The sequence below is a fragment of the Bufo bufo genome, chromosome 2 (genome assembly GCF_905171765.1).
Source record: "Bufo bufo chromosome 2, aBufBuf1.1, whole genome shotgun sequence".
In the NCBI taxonomy this organism is placed as follows: domain Eukaryota; kingdom Metazoa; phylum Chordata; class Amphibia; order Anura; family Bufonidae; genus Bufo; species Bufo bufo.
In genome coordinates, this window is record NC_053390.1 from 276,991,514 (window position 1) to 277,008,246 (window position 16,733).

General features: G+C 43.3%; 1 protein-coding gene and 1 long non-coding RNA gene across 3 annotated transcripts in view; one reads left to right on the plus strand and one right to left on the minus strand.

Annotated features, from left to right (window-relative positions):
- The window catches only part of GRK3 (G protein-coupled receptor kinase 3), a 323,566-nt gene that overhangs the window by 179,641 nt on the left and 127,192 nt on the right, over positions 1–16,733 (minus strand). The window lies entirely within an intron of this gene.
- LOC120988838 lies at positions 1,325–11,363 on the plus strand. Its single transcript, XR_005776192.1, has 3 exons — positions 1,325–1,424; positions 1,703–1,704; positions 11,328–11,363. It is a non-coding gene; the product is annotated as an uncharacterized LOC120988838 (long non-coding RNA).

The following is a 16,733-nucleotide window of genomic DNA, read 5'->3' on the forward strand; positions in this document are numbered from 1 at the left end:
GTCCTCCGCAACATGGAGACGAGTGATCGCTAAGCCACTGCTCATCCCCATGCAGGACAGCGGTGTACCAGAGGCAGATCGCTATTACACTTAGCACGATCAGCCCCCGGCAAATCCAGATCTTTGATCATTTAGAGGCAATATTAGACTGCAAGATGATCGCCAACAAACATTCATAGGAAAATCGGGCAGTCTAATATACCCTTATACCCATTCATGGAATTAGTAAATCTGAGTGTGTCTGGATGTCTCAATACTCACTCTGCACACGGAATCCCAGTGAGATCATTAATGGCACCGGGGTTCCCTAAGGCACCTTTCACACGAGCGAGTATTTCGCGCGATGTGAACGCATTGCGCCCGCACGGAATCCAGACCCATTCATTTCTATGGGTCTGTGTACATGAGCGTTGGTTTTCACGCATCACTTGTGCGTTGCGTGAAAATCGCAGCATGTTCTATATTCAGCGATTTTCACGCAACGCAGTCCCCATAGAAGTGAATGGGGCTGTGTGAAAATCACATCGCATCTGCAAGCAAGTGCGGATGCGATGCGTTTTTCACAGATGGTTGCTAAGAGATGTTGTTTGTAAACATTCCGTTTATCACGCATGTGCAAAACGCATTAAACCGCATTGCACCCGCGCAATAAAAACTGAACAACTGATTGCGATCGCAGACAAAACTGAATGAACTTGCTTGCAAAATCGCTCATTTTTCACTGAACGCATCCGGACCTAATCCGCTCACGCTCGTCTGCAAGGGGCCTAAGAATCGCACAAATTCACAAACACGGTCCCCACCAGTCATGTCCCACAGACATGCCATCACTTTAGGAGAGGAGAGGAGCCCCTTTTGTAAACCTATTGAAAAGGAATGAAAAAGAAGCATCTGCTGGTTCTATGGAGTCCGATATGTATCCGGATCCTTCTCAGCCAGAATCATTACACTTCCTTAGCTTTAGGAGTCTACTTTCGAGCTGATCGATCTAAGTACATATAGTTCCAGGACATAGACACTTCATTAGGGCGGAGGACGTGTAACTAAAACACTGCCCAGTGCCAGAGCACATGAATGCCAGCACGGTTGGATTATGAACTGACCGTCAGCCCAAAGTTCTTTTCATTGTATTATGCCAGTGACCTGTTAAAAGCAGAACTTCCATTTATATAAATGCTTCTGGGAACCAAAATAATCTTTGTAAGCTCGCCAACGACTTGCATCTGCCTTTATTCAATGGAAAACATACCTATAACAATACAGGATAGATGAAACACTTCACTTTGACTTGTCAGAGTATTTAGCGGTTTAACAAAATTCCTTCGGTCAGGGATCAGCCACCTCCGGCACGCCAGCTGTTCAGAAACTACAACTCCCAGAATGCTTCATTCACTTCTATTGGAGTTAGAACAGCCAAGCATGTTGTACTTTCATGGCAGCTGGATTGCTGAAGGTTGCCGATCTCTGCGTTCGTTCATCCTACGGGTCGGGATTTGTATCATGAAAGCAATGGACATCATGGAAGGGGGTTGTCCTATTGAGGATGTCCACTATAGGGTGGCTTCTAATTCTGGTAGGCCTAGTCTGATTAGGTGTTACATGCTTGGTCATTCATTACACTGCTCAACATGCATGACTACTGTAGTTTCTCCTATTGCAGCCACTTGCCATACAAAACGTATCCAACGCTGCTGATTGCTAGTGGTTCTTGATGTGGACCTGCCAATAGTATCTGATCAACCTTTTATTGGTGATGTAAGGTAAATTTCTCAAATCCTATTCTCCATCGTCTACAGCGTTGATCTTATTCTTGTTTATAGCTAATTAAAATCTACTCTGAGGCCTGGTTCGTATGGTCAGGCCTAGTTCACACTTCAGGGATTTGGTCAGTGTTTGGTAAGTGATCTCCATCAGTGACTGCAAGTCAAAACCAGAAGTGGAGGCTACACCGAGACAAGGTATAATGGAAAGATATGGACCTCTTCTGCGTTTTTTGACCCGCGCCTGGTTTTGGCTCACAATAAGGGTCCATCCATTCACACGTCCGTAGAATGTGTCCACACCCGTTCCGCAATTCTCCCGAACGGGTGCAGACCCATTCATTCATTCTCTATGGGGCAGGAATGGATGTGGACAGCAAACAGTGTGCTGTCCGCATCCGCATTTCCAGAGCGCGGCCCCGAACTTCCGGGTCGCAGCTCCGGAAAAAAAAAATAGAACCTGTCCTATTCTTGTCCGCAATTGCGGACAAGAATAGGCAGTTCTATGGGGGTGGCGGCCAGGTGTATTGCGGATCCGCAATACACTACGGACGTGTGAATGAAGCCTAACTGATGGAAACAGTGATTGTGAGGCAACAATGTAGAACTGGTGTAAATCTTTCCATTATACCTCATCTTTGTGTAGGTTACACACCTGGGTTTGGCTCACAATCACTGATGGAAATCACTGGTGTAGCTGCCAAAGGATCAGGCTGTTTGGACCACACTGTGCAAAAACCAAGGGGGGGAATTTATCATGAGGAGAATATTTGAAGTCCGTTTTACTTCAGTCTGTGTTGGAGTACTTTGTGCCACATTTATCACATCTCTCAGGGTGTTTGATAAACCCAACACTTCTGTCTAGAAAAGCTTCTCCAGTTTCCCTACTCCACCCTCCTCCTGGAGTGAGATTGCGACTTTTTAAAAAAGTCTCAATGATAAATCTGTAGTGAAACTCATTAACGTAGCTAAACACACCCACTTTTCCGCCCATATTACAAAACTGGAGTGAGTGGTGTAAAAATACAAAAAGATGCAAATTTTTGCGCAAGTGCATGTAAAAAGTCACACATTTTTGCACAAGCACTTAAATTTTGCGCAATCGAGTGCAAAAGAAATTGAAAAAGCCCTATTTTGAGACTTTTTGAGATGCCAGAATTCTGGAGTGAAGGTATGATAAATCAGGACCCAAGTGTTCTAGAAGACTCATTAACTAACCTACATACCCCAATCTTACAGGTTAAGGGCTCATGCACACAAACGCTTTTTCTTTCCATGTCCGTTCCGTTTTTTTGCGAACCGTATACGGAACCATTCATTTCAAAAGGTCCGCAAAAAAAACGGAAGTTACTCCTTGTGCATTCCGTTTTCGTATGTCTGTTCCGCAAAGGGATAGAACATGTCCTATTATTGTCCGTATTATGGACAAGGATAGGACTGTTTTATCAGGGGCCAGCTGTTCCGTTCTGCAAAATACGGAATGCACATAGACATCATCCATATTTTTTGCGGACCGCAAACTACACACGGTCGTGAGAATGAGCCATTATATTTGAGGAGTTAGTTGTATGTACTACACAGCCATTCAAGAAGTCCTTCTGTGCCGATAGAAATAATTATGTTAAACTAATGTCCATGCTTGACAATGAAAGTTCAAGGCTAGTTCACACAGTGCATTGGGCTAAGGCCTCTTGCACACGACCGTGGTTTGGTTCCGCATCCGAGCCGCAATTTTTGCAGCTCGGGTGCGGACCCATTCACTTCAATGGGGCCGCAAAAGATGCGGACAGCACTCCGTGTGCTGTGCGCATCCGTTGCTTCGTTCCGTGGCCCTGCAAAAATTATAGATCTTGTCCTATTCTTGTCCGTTTTGCGGACAAGAATAGGCATTTCTATAATGGGCTGTCTGTTCCGTTCCGCAAATTGGGGAAGGCACACAAGCGGTATACGTGTTTTGCGGCCCGCAAAACACGGCACGTTTGTGTGCAAGAGGCCTAAAGGAAAGGATTTGTTCTGCTGCAAGATTATTATTTTTTCCTAACTAAAAATACTTGTACATAATGTAACTTTTAACCCCAAACTAGTAAGAAACAAGCAGAAGGATGGGTTAATAACCTATTGCTTGTATAAATAAGAAACATTAAGCAGCAGTAAAGGCAAAGTAAATGAAAGCACATTTTTTTCTGTATGCAGCCACTTTTCTGATGCAGCAACAGAAAAAAGCAGAGGAGTTCAAGACAGACGTGACATTGATTTACTAACAAGGCAACAAGGAGAGCACTGCCAGCGGTAATGAGAAGACGTCATGCTTCTGGAGAAGGAAGCTGCCATTACAAACCTGTCACACTGAGAATGCAGTGCCACCTGCAGGCAGCATGTGATCGAGCAGGAGGAGCTGATGAGAGCCATTAGGGTACTCTCACACTAGCGGTTTTCTTTTCCGGTGTTGAGTTCTGTCACAGGAGCTCAATACTGGGAAAAAACTGATCAGTTTTATCCTAATGCATTCTGAATGGAGAGCATCAGTTCAGGATGCATCAGTTCAGTCCCTCTTAAGTTTTTTGGACGGAGAAAATACCGCAGCATGCTGCAGTGTTCTCTCCAGCCAAAAATACTGATCATTTGCTGGAATGACGGATCCGGCATTAATTTACATTGAAGTGTATTAGTGCCGGATCTGGCATTAAGTGTTGCGGCAAAACAGATCTGACTTTCCGGTCTGCGCATGCGCAGACCTTTAAAAATGCAAAAAAATAAATAAAAATTTCATACCGGATCCGGTTTTCCAGATGACACCGGAGAGACTGATCCGGTATTTCAATGCATTTGTCAGACTGATCCGCATTAGTTTGCGTCCGGATTGCCGGGGACGGAACTGCCTGCCGGAATCCTCTGCTGCAAGTGTGAAAGTACCCTAAATAGGCTGGGTTCACACCTGAGCGTTTTACAGCGCGTTCCTACGCGCTGTAAAACGCTCAACAGGCAAAAAACAATGTTTCCCTATGGGCATGGTTCTCACCTGAGCATTTTACAGCGCGTACGAACGCGCTGTAAAATGCCCTACGCCCCAAGAAGTACAGGAGCTTCTTTGGGGCGTATTGTCGTGCGTATTGTGGCACATTTTCATTGGATTAATCACACAAACGCGCGTACTACCCGCGTTTCCAAAGTACCAAAACGCCCCAAAATACGCCTCAAAAACACCCGATAAAAACGCCTGTAAAAAGCGCTCATCGAATACGCTCAGGTGTGAACCCAGCCTAAGGGGGTTTGTACAGTATTAAGATATTATGTTCACTGCCACTCCACTCATCTCTATGGGAGTTCAGGAAATAGAGAGCTGTACTCTGCAGGGCTGTGGAGTCGGTAGATAAATGCTCCGACTCCTCAGTTTTTGGTACTTCCGACTCCTCTGTATTTAATATGCGAATGTATTTTATACATTCCTCGAAGGAAAGAAAGGCAACATACATGTCATTACCACAGAACTACTGGCTAGGAAGCTGCTGCCTTCTCCTTTGTGTGCTGATCTTCTGCTGAAGATCGGGCAGTGGTAGGATGCAGGAAGGGGCAGGGGAAGGGGCATTTATTCTAAAACAGGATTTCCCTAGTAGAATCCCATAGTCATGTTTAAAGTTTAAGCTAACAATCTGAGTTTACAAGTTTTTATAGCCTTAGCTGAATGACAGCAGTTTTTCTAATGGTTTACAGCTTCAGTCTTGAGCTATTGACTATCCATTCCCTTCACTTATACAAGTGTCTCTAGTCCTGCAAAAAACATATTTACTTATCAGTTATCAGCGAGAGGCTAGGTTAACCATGGGCGTTGCGTTCCCTGTAACAGCGGAACACAACACAATGGAAAGTATAAGTATTTCCGCTCCTTAACTGTGCGTTGCGTGCCATATAGTAAAGCATGTGAAAAGCACGGTTCTTCATAGTCACTTAACGTGTTCGTTTTGCGGTAACGTGACGCACTGCATGCATTGGCCTTTATTCTTACAGTAGAGAAGTACTGTATTTTTCGCAAAAGTGGGGGGAAAAATAGCAGTGCGTCTTATGGGGGCGAATGCTGCGACCGTCCGGTGAATAGGCTGAGAGGGAGGAGGGGCTGGGGCCGGCATCTGTTTCTGTAATGGCAGCGGGGCCCGGTGCAGTCACTGTATTCTACTACACCGGGTCCAGCTCACTGTAGTATACGGTAATCATATCTAACTTGTGGGTATTGTTAAAGTATTCCAATCATCTTAAATCTAGCGCTGTACTTCTTACTATTAACTTCTTGGCAGTCAGGAGGCCGGGTGGGCGCTCTTAGCGTAGCTCACTATGTCACGCGCCTGCTCCGCCCACTTTATGAATGAAGCAGGCACCGGGCCCCGCTGCCATTACAGAAACAGATGCCGGCCCCCATTCACTACACAGGGACACTGTTATGGGGGGGATCTGTGGATGACACATAAGATAAGATGCACCCATAACAGTGCCATCCACAGATGCCGCCATAACAGTGCCATCCACAGATGCCCCCATAACAGTGCCATCCACAGATCACCATTAATTCAAAACCCACCAAAAGCACACCTTTTGGTTCAAAATATTTTTTTCTTATTTTCCTCCTCAAAAACCTAGGTGCGTCTTATGGGCAGATGCGTCTTATAGGGCGAAAAATACGGTAATTAATTATAACTTTTTGTGAATTCGGACATTTAAACTTGCTCTTTCTTTTTTTTTTATTCCAATTTAAATCTAGTAGGAGTTGGAGTCTGTTCAATTTTTACCGACTCCAGGTACCCAAAATTGCCTCCAACTCCTCGACTCCGACTCCACAGCCCTGGTATTCTGCTGTCTCCGCAACTCCCAGGCCTCCTTCACACAACGCTATAGCTTTTTCAGTATTTTGCGGCCCGTTTTTCACGGATCCTTTGTTCCGTTTTTTTTGTTTCCGTTGTGATTTTCCATTAGGCATATACAGTATACAGTAATTACATAGAAAAAAATTTGGCTAGGCATAAAATTTTCAATGGATGGTTCCGCAAAAACGGAACAGATACTGAAGACATATGGAGTACATTCCATATGTGTTCCGTTTTTTTTTTTTGCGGAACCACTAACTTGAATGGAGCCACGGGACGTGATTTGAGGGCAATAATGGGACATGTTCTATCTTTCAAAAAAAAAATAACGTCGTGTGAAAGAGGCCCCATAAGGATGAATGGAGAAGCAGTGCCCATGTTCGACCTGTTGGTTCAGTGGTAGTCCCATCAGTAGGACCCCCGCCAAATCGGTTATCCCCTATCCTGTAGATGGCGGATAACTTAACATCCATATACCCCTTTAATGTTGCCATTCATTACATGCAGCTTACAATCCTGTTTCCTTTCTTTTTTACCTTTTTTGTGCAGTTGGAAACTCAAAGCAGGACCTAATGATTACTTTTTACATTTTGTGGATGTACTTATTGGGTGTTGCTGTTCATTTCAGATTTGTGTGATTCCAGGACAACAATTAGCGAGAAAATCGGATTTTTCAGCTTTGTATCACTGAAACCAATGATAAGGTGCCATCAACCTAAACCGTGGGCTGATTGCGTCTTCACTGATGTCTAAACGTTGAATAATTCAACTCAATGGTATGGCGTTTGAAATGTTCTTGGATCAGCTCGACTGCTGAGGGGATACAAAACCGGCCTCTCAGGGGATCTAATTGGTCTTCGGTTCGAAACCACGTCCTCTCAATTCTAATCTAATTTTTTGCGGCCGGAGACACATTTCATTTCAGAAAAACAGCAGAGCTTCGTTTGCAATGACCAAATTGGCTCAGTTCTAGGATCTAAGTGCCTAAAATCTTTTCCCACATAAAATCTTCCTTGGGGAAAATGAGAAGAAATACCCAGAACCGCTAACTGTAAAGTGACTGAAATCTAACCTGTGCCGCGTAAACGCCTTTCCTGCCGACAAGTTTTCCTTTAAGAAAAATACAATTTTAGATTCTTTTTTTTTTTTTGTTTATACAGTAGGTACAGGGCAATGTATATACAGTATAGTACAGGGGAATCTCCCAGAACGCCAGGTAAAAATAACACATAAAAGGGTCTATAAATGCAAAATGAAAGAAAACGTTTACTCAAAGGCTTTACAAGGCTTTTCTTCAACCGGCCTACCCTTCGATATAAATATCACAGAGAAGTCCTCATGCACGCAACCGTATTTTTGGTTCGCATCTGGTGGGTCATGCAGCAAATTATAGAACATTTTGTGGACAAGAATAGTAATTTCTGCAGAAAAAAGCGGATTGGAAAACTGATAGGGTCACGTGCAGGAGGCCTAAGGTAGAGTGGCCTGCAGGCTTTTCCCCATAGCACCCAGTGCAACTAGCCCTGCCAGCCCCGCAGCTACGCCTCTAGATTACTGCAGAATGATACACTAATTGTAATGGTTAACAAAGAAACTTTTTTTCCTCTCTTTCAATTTTTGGAAAATGGATCTTTTTAAAAATATTTTTAGGAGTCCCTAGTTATCCTTCTAGTTAGAGCAGCCACTTACTAACTATCCGGTGAGGGGAGTGACATGATGCTACAGTCTCGTTTGCGAATAATCTACCCTTGCCATGTGATGTGACACCTACTTATAGGCTTACAGAGGAGCATTATACCAGCTAATAGCACATGCGAGCGCTGTCAATTTCCATCTTTAAACTAAATGTGTCATCAGAAATTACCTATTGCTTAAATCACGATTTTACATGAAATTTTTTTATTTATTTTTTGGGCGATTTTAATTTTCTTGGTTTAAAAATGAATTTCCTGGTGACAGGTTCCCCTTAAAACAGTGGCACAAATGTGGCTTGAAAGAACAATGTGGTAGATATTGTGCATGTCTAGTCTGTGAAACCATTCTTTGACCAAGTGGTCACAGTGCAGTAGTGACTTGGCGTTGATGCCCCCCTACTTGCATGAATGAGATATGCTCAAGAAAGTCAGGCAAGTCTAGAATCCATTTTCCTGATATCACCAGTTATGGCCAGTCAAATCGGGGTTTGTTATTTTCTCCATTACAGATATATACTGGGAAATGAATTCTAGCTAAGGATAAGGAAGAAGGCAATGGTCCCAAAACAACCTTAGGAAAAGATTGATACTCAAAGGGGTTGTGTCACTTCAGCAAGTGGCATTTAGAAGTTACTACAAGGCACTTACTAATGTATTGTCTTTACCCATATTGCCTCCTTTGCTGGCTGGATTCATTTTTCCATCACATTATTATACACTGCTCGTTTCCATGGTTACGATCACCCTGTAATCTTGCTGCAGTAATCGTGCTTGTACAGTATAGGAAAAAGCACCAGCCTATGTGCGCTCCTGCGGGCTCTGCCACCTGATAGGCCGGCACTTTTTCCTATAGTGTGCAAGCACCACCACCGCTGATGGATTGTAGGGTGGTCTTAACCATGGAAACGAGAAGTGTATAAAGTGATGGAAAAATGAATCTGGCCAGCAAAGGAAGCAATATGGACAATCACAATACATTAGTAACTGCCTTGTATTAACTTCCTCTACATAATAAATGCCACTTGCTGAAGTGAGACAACCCCTTTAAGGTCTCATGCATATGACACTGTATTTTTCTTCCGTGTGCCATCTGCATTTTTTGCGGATAGCACACTGGCCCATTCATTTCTATGTAGCCATGCACACATCAATATTTTTTGCAGATCCATGTAGTCATTCCGCAAATTATAGAACATGTCCTATTCTTGTCCGCATTGCAAGAGTGAGAAAAATGTGGAAAGCACACAGAAGGTATCTGTATTTAGTGGATCCCATGGTTTGTGGACCAAAATATGGACAGAGTCATGTGCATGATGTGTAAAGGGAAACCCTTCTATGTGCCAGACACTGCACCACTGCTGATATTTTGCCAGTATCTGCACTTGTAAGATGTGTACTGGGCCCCTACACTTTGCTCAATGATGAAGTGCAATAAACAGGATGTCATAAGGAAGCAGAGAGAACTAGATAATGCCGATTGATTCTGCTCGGGCACCGGCTATACTTCCTCATTAAGAAGCTATTATTAGGAATTCACGAAACACGATCCGAGGTGCAGAAAATCATTATTACGTGAAAGGAAGCCATCATGGCTGCAGTTATTCAGGTCATATAAACATTTATTCTCTTTAAGCTTTTTACAGGACCATAAACATGAAGCGTTATCCAAGTTTATAATTTGTGGAGATTGCATTCATGCATTCACCAACTGTTGATCTGTTAAAGAAGTAGATTAAGTTAAGCCCAAAATACAAGAGCTGCCCAGCAAGTGATCACACGGCTATGAGAAGGTTCATAAAAGCGAGATCAAGCTTTGTAACGATGCCAAACTACAGCTAACTTTTTATTCTATTTTTTTGGTAGGTGAAGCAACAAAAAAAATAAAAAATAATAATTGCCCATTTTGATTCTCCCCCCCCCCCCCCCCCCCCCATTATAGTGTTCACTTTACAGGATAATTATATTTTAATAGTACAGGTGTTTTGCAATGTGCCGATACCTATGCTGTGTATTTTTTTTTATTATTGTTTAATTTTATTTTTAATATGGGGAATAAAAATAACTCTCTACCTTAATATTCAGGCCAGACTGCAAGTGATAGACTGGTATGGCCAGTGATTCCATACAGCGGCCCAAGATGCCATGTTCCCCTGGGGTAGAGGAATCCACGTCAAGAAGAACCGATTTTCTTTCCCAAAATCTTTGTTTTTCAACTCACCTCCCATCAATTTTGTAGCGCACTTTTGTAGAGTACTTTTCTAGGGCTGCAGAGCACTTTTGCAGAGCATTTTTCTAGCACACTTTGGCAGAGCACTTTTCTAGCGCACTTTTGCAGAGCACTTTTCTAGCGCACTTTTGTAGAGCACTTTTCTAGCACACTTTTGCAGAGCATTTTTCTAGCACACTTTTGCAGAGCACTTTTGCAGAGCACTTTTGCAGAGCACTTTTGCAGAGCACACTTTTCTAGTACACTTTTGCAGAGCACTTTTCTAGCACACTTTTGCAGAGCACTTTTCTAGCACACTTTTGCAGAGCATTTTTCTAGCACACTTTGGCAGAGCACTTTTCTAGCACACTTTTGCAGACCACCTTTCTAGCACACTTTTGCAGAGCACTTTTCTAGAGCACTTTTGCAGAGCACTTTTGCAGAGCACACTTTTGCAGAGCACTTTTGTAGCACACTTTTGCAGAGCACTTTTGTAGCACACTTTTGCAGAGCACTTTTGTAGCACACTTTTGTAGTGCACCCATTCTTATGCACGCTTGTCCAAGAATGCGTGTTCTCAATGGGGAGAGGGGAATAAGCTGCTGTCGGACAATACTGGCAGCAGCTTATCTACCCTGAGAACAAGAGGACATTTTTATTCCCCAACATCTGCTGTACGGAAGAGTCAGGACACCCCCATGCACGTTAGATAAGGGGTCAGCAACTTCCGGCAGTCCTGCTGTTGTGAAAATACAACTCCCAGCATGCACACTTGCTATGGCTGCTTTCGGAACCCCCATAGAAGTAAATTGAGCATGCTGGAAGTTGTAGTTTCACAACAGCTGGAGTGATGGAAGTTGCTGGCTTCTGTATTAGATGGTCAGCTAATTTCACCAAAATCGCTAGGTTCAGCCAACACTGACTTAATATACGTGGCCCCAGTTCCACCTGCTTAATAGGCTAGAATAGTCTATTCGACTGAAACTTCAAGAGACATTAGAAGCCCATGGATCTATTACATAACATATCATAAGGGCAAGGCTCAGTTAGTAACAAAAGCTCAAGTATTATACATAACCACTGTTTAGGCCATACTGCCCGCAGCAACCAGCTACATATCCCCAGGGGGGAATGGGAAATTCAAAGAGGCCCTGAAAAAAAACATAAAAGTGGCCCCATGTTGTGGGCAAATTCAGATTAACAGAAGGCGGGCAGCACAAGTAGGCAGTGACAACAGAAGTAAGCAGGGCCAACAGTACCTTAGTGCAGCACAAAATACTGCCCCAGAGGAAACCGAATACCACAGTGCAGCACAAAATACTGCCGCCCTCACTACAGTATTCAGGAGGGCACCTGCGGCAGCTAGCCGGGGGCATAATGGGGCCCCAATGTGTGGGGAATCTTGACAACAACTGTATTTCCTTACTTTCTATAGAGCTGAGCTCTGGGTCAAGACTGCAGCCTAGCTAGACACAGAACATACTGCAATCTCCACCCAATAATCATTAAAATGCTAATTAAAAAAGCAAATCCATTACTGCAACACAATATCAAAATCTGTCCAAGTAGTTCAAATCCCCAATATCCCCAAACTGCCCTGCAGACTGGACTGCAAGGGAAAAAGCAGTATGCAAGTACACACTAGTCAGGTATTCACATCTGTGTCTGAGGCTCCATGAGGTTCTGTGATATTTGACATGATGACTAGCACAGCATGCAGCGCTGTTCCCATCAACATGCTGAACGCTAGAATCTATCAGTCACGTGACAGATCCGGCACTTGCTATGACGGAATAGAACACTGCAAGTGACAAGGTAGGTGTGAACGCATCCTATGTAAGTAATGCTGTATGACTGTATAATGCAGAGATACCATACTGTGCGGCCCCAACCATCAGGTAACAGACATGTCTGTCTATGTCTTGTGGCTGCTCACATGTATCTCATGTATTCCCCCCATTACATGGGCGTACTAGAGTGTAACTAGACATTTATGACATATACTGTATGTTTAATATTCCATAAATATAGTAGTTCAGCTGGTAATACCCCTTTAAGTTTTATTTTTGGCCTTTGGGATTAGTTCAGTCTGACAATGTGGCCCCCAACCAGAAAAGGTTGTGCACCTCTAGTATAATGGATAGTTATGCAACCTTCTGACATACTGTACTTGGTTTTACAATTCCTTAGTTTTCAGGATCTCTACTTGCTGTCAGTGAATGGAATCATTTGTCTAAACGGAACAATAATTGTGGTCCAATTAATTTTATTATCTGTATCAGGGTCCATTTTGAAAAGACAGTCTATGTTCACATGTTGAGGACTTTCCTAAGGCAAATCAGATGCATATTTTACTACAGGGTCTTCAACAGATTGTTGCCATGGATCCGCACGAGGACTATCCTGTCATTCGGTGGGGCAAATCCGCAACTTCACAAGAATAACTGCACCTTAGTCTGGTGAATGGTGCCAAGCAGATTTTCTTTCCCCCAGCTTATGAATAGGGTTGTGGAAGCCACATTAAGGGTACGGCTACACAGTGACACTGGTCGCAGCCAGGATTGCAAGGGCATCACAGTGTAGTTGTGATCCCACAGAAATTAATGTGGTTGTAGCACGGAGTCGCATGTGTGCCGCGACTGCGACCCCTCAATCGCAAAAAATCCAACTCTGCTGTATTTTTTTATTTTCAAGGGTGGCAGTCGCCACACTCATGAGACTTGCACGACAACCACATTCATTTCTATGGGATCATGGCTACATTGCAATCCTGCCCGAGACCAGTGTCGCCATGTAGTCGTACCATTACCTGCATGGGAGGTGGATTGAGTGATTTTGATGCAGATCTGGGCACCGAAACCTGCATCGAATCCTCAAGGTGTGAACTGATCTTGAACAATGGACAGGACGGAATGGCCGATGGCTCATGCCACGGGAGAACACAGGAGGCGGCAGGAAGCCAAGCTTTGCCTACCACAAACATGGTGATTATCAGTGAACCCACTGCTATCCTATACCACAACTCCCTCAGTTCTGTGCAGTCACCAAGACATAGTACAGGCCGGCACACACAGGTATATAGCAAACGACAAGAACTTCTCTGTATATCCTAAGAAGGAATTTCAGAGAGGAAGACTAATGCACAGGCGGTTGCTGCAGGACTAGGGTGCTCCATGTAAGGAGAAGTGAAAAAAGGACATTAAATGGAAGACGATAGACAAGAACGTCGACACGTCATATGGCGGCACAGTGAACAGAAAGCGGGTTGTGGCGGCGAGGTGTAGAATGCAAGCAGTAACCATGGCAAGGAGCAAGAGTCCTATCAAGGCCTTGCTAATGAGAGAACACAGACCTCCAACATTAGACAGCTTCAAAGCACGGCCATGCCCTTTCCACAGACAGACAGGGTGGTGCTTTAAATAGCCAACCAACAGGAAATCGTTCCCTTGCAAAATATTAAAGTACAATTACCGGTTGCCTGATATGTTGCCATGACATTCTTTTGACGGTGGAAAGTCACAAAACGGATTATCCAAGGAACAAAAGAATTGGAGGACTGAGACGAGGTAATGTATGTGGAATCAGAGGAGAGGGGGGAAGAAACGTAGCTGTCGATATTGTGCCCAGGCTACCCACCAGTCCAGCTAAAATGCACCGCTCTCGGCCACCTTGTAAAGAAAGAAGCACGACATGTCACAGAAAAATGTCTGACTGCGGGGAGGGAAGTGAAGCACATCTACAGCAGCTGAAAAACGTGCCCAATAATATATGCCCCTCATGATGTAGATAACTTCCCATACTTTTGCTCTAGATCTATAGGAGCAATACAAAAAAAAAAAAAAAGATGCACAACTTTAACCCTATTTTTGCAATTTTCTGTTTATTACTTTTTATTTTACTCCCAGCCGTCCCGCAGCCATAAAACCTTTTTATTTTTTTCTGTTCACACTTGAGGGCTTTTTTTTGTTTTTGTGGGACAAGTTGTAATTTCTAATGCCACCATTTACTGTTGCATACAATGTAGTGGGAAGCTGAAAAAAAAATCCAACTGGAATTGGGGGGGAAAAAAATAAAAAAAATAAGCCACAGTTTTATGCGTTTTGTATTTAAGCCATTGCCTATGCAGTAAAACTGACCAGTTCCCTTCATCCTCTGGGTCAGTGCAATTATATCGATACCACATTTATATAATTTTTCTTGTGTTTTAATACTTAAAAAAAAATTAAAAACTTTTGAAAAATAATTTTTTCACCATATTCGGACCCCCATAAACTCTTTACATTTACGTCTACGAGAGATGTGTGGGGACTCTTTTTTGCAGGGCAATCTGAAGTTTTATTGATACCCCTTTGGGGTGTGTATCACTTTTTGGCCTCATGCACACGACCGTTGTTTTATTCCGTATCCGTTGTTCCGTTTTTTCGTGATTTTCTGCGGACCCATTGACTTTCAATGGGTCCGTTGAAAACTCGGCTAATGCACCGTTTGTCATCCGCGTCCGTGATCCGGGGTTTCAGTCCGTCAAAAAAATATAACCTGTCCTATTTTTTTCACGGAAAACGGTTCGCGGACCCATTCAAGTCAATGGGACCGTGAAAAAACGCGGAGGCACACAAGATTGTCATCCGCATCCACCTGTCCGTTTTGTTTCCTATCATTTGCATGGCAAACTTGACTTAGACTTTTTTTTTTTTTACTTTCCTTCATGTCTGGTGATCCTCCAAAAATAAAGGAAGACACACGGAAACGGATCACGGAACCCCATTTTGCGGAACGGAACACAACAACGGTCGTGTGCATGAGGCCTTTATTCTATTTTTTTGGCTGGTGAAGCAACAAAAAAATATAAAAAAAATTATTGGCCATTTAGATTTTTTTTCCCCATTATAGTGTTCCCTTTACAGGATAATTATATTTATATTTTAATAGTACAGGTGTTTTGCAATGTGCCGATACCTATGCTGTGTGTATTTTTTTTTATTATTGTTTCATTTTATTTTTAATATGGGGAATGGGTGACATTTGATTTTTTATCTATTTTTCATATTTAAAAAAAAAACAACTTTACCTTTTTAAGTTCCTCTAGGGAAGTTTAACATGTGATCACATTGCTTCTCCCATAGACTGATTTACCATTGTAGTCTATGGAAGACTTGCTATGTTCCTATGGAGCCTTGGATCCAAGGCTGCCATAGCAACTGAACTCCCTCAAATCGCAGGTCGGGGGGGGGGGGGGGGGGAGCCGTTTGGGCCCCTGGTGCTCAGTGCTCCCAGAAAAGACCTCTCAGATGCCGTGGTTGCAAAATTACATGGCATCTGAGGGATTAAATGTCCGTGACTGGCATTATCGCCTATCACAGGCATTGCCTCTGCTCTGTGAAACATCAGGCAACTGGCAGCTATGACGATCACTATACGGAGCAGGTGCCATCTTTAAAGACCCAACAGGTCAGGGGTTAAGGACCAAGAGTATCATTGTGTTCTTGCCTCCTAGTATTTTGTCAATCATAACTTTTTTTATATTATGCCTATGTTACTATTTAAACGGGGTTGTCTCAGACTGTGGGAAGGACTACACTCACCTAAAGATTTCTCATTAATGCAATTATCTAGTCAACCAATCACATGGCAGTTGCTTCAATGCATTTAGGGTTGTGGTCCTGGTCAAGACAATCTCCTGAACTCCAAAATGAATGTCAGAATGGAAAGAAAGGTGATTTAAGCAATTTTGAGCGTGGCATGTTTGTTGGTGCCAGACGGGCCGGTCTGAGTAGTTCACAATCTGCTCAGTTACTGGGATTTTCATGCACAACCATTTCTAGGGTTTACAAAGAATGGTGTGAAAAGGGAAAAACATCCAGTATGCGGCAGTCCTATGGCAAAAATGCCTTGTGGATGCTAGAGGTCAGAGGAGAATGGGCCGACTGATTCAAGCTGATAGAAGAGCAACGTGACTGAAATAACCACTCGTTACAACCGAGGTATGCAGCAAAGCATTTGTGAAGCCACAACACGCACAACCTTGAGGCGGATGGGCTACAACAGCAGAAGACCCCACCTGGTACCACTCATCTCCACTACAAATAGGAAAAAGAGGCTACAATTTGCACGAGCTCACCAAAATTGGACTGTTGAAGACTGGAAAAATGTTGCCTGGTCTGATGAGTCTCGATTTCTGTTAAGTCATTCAAATGGTAGAGTCCGAATTTGGCGTAAACGG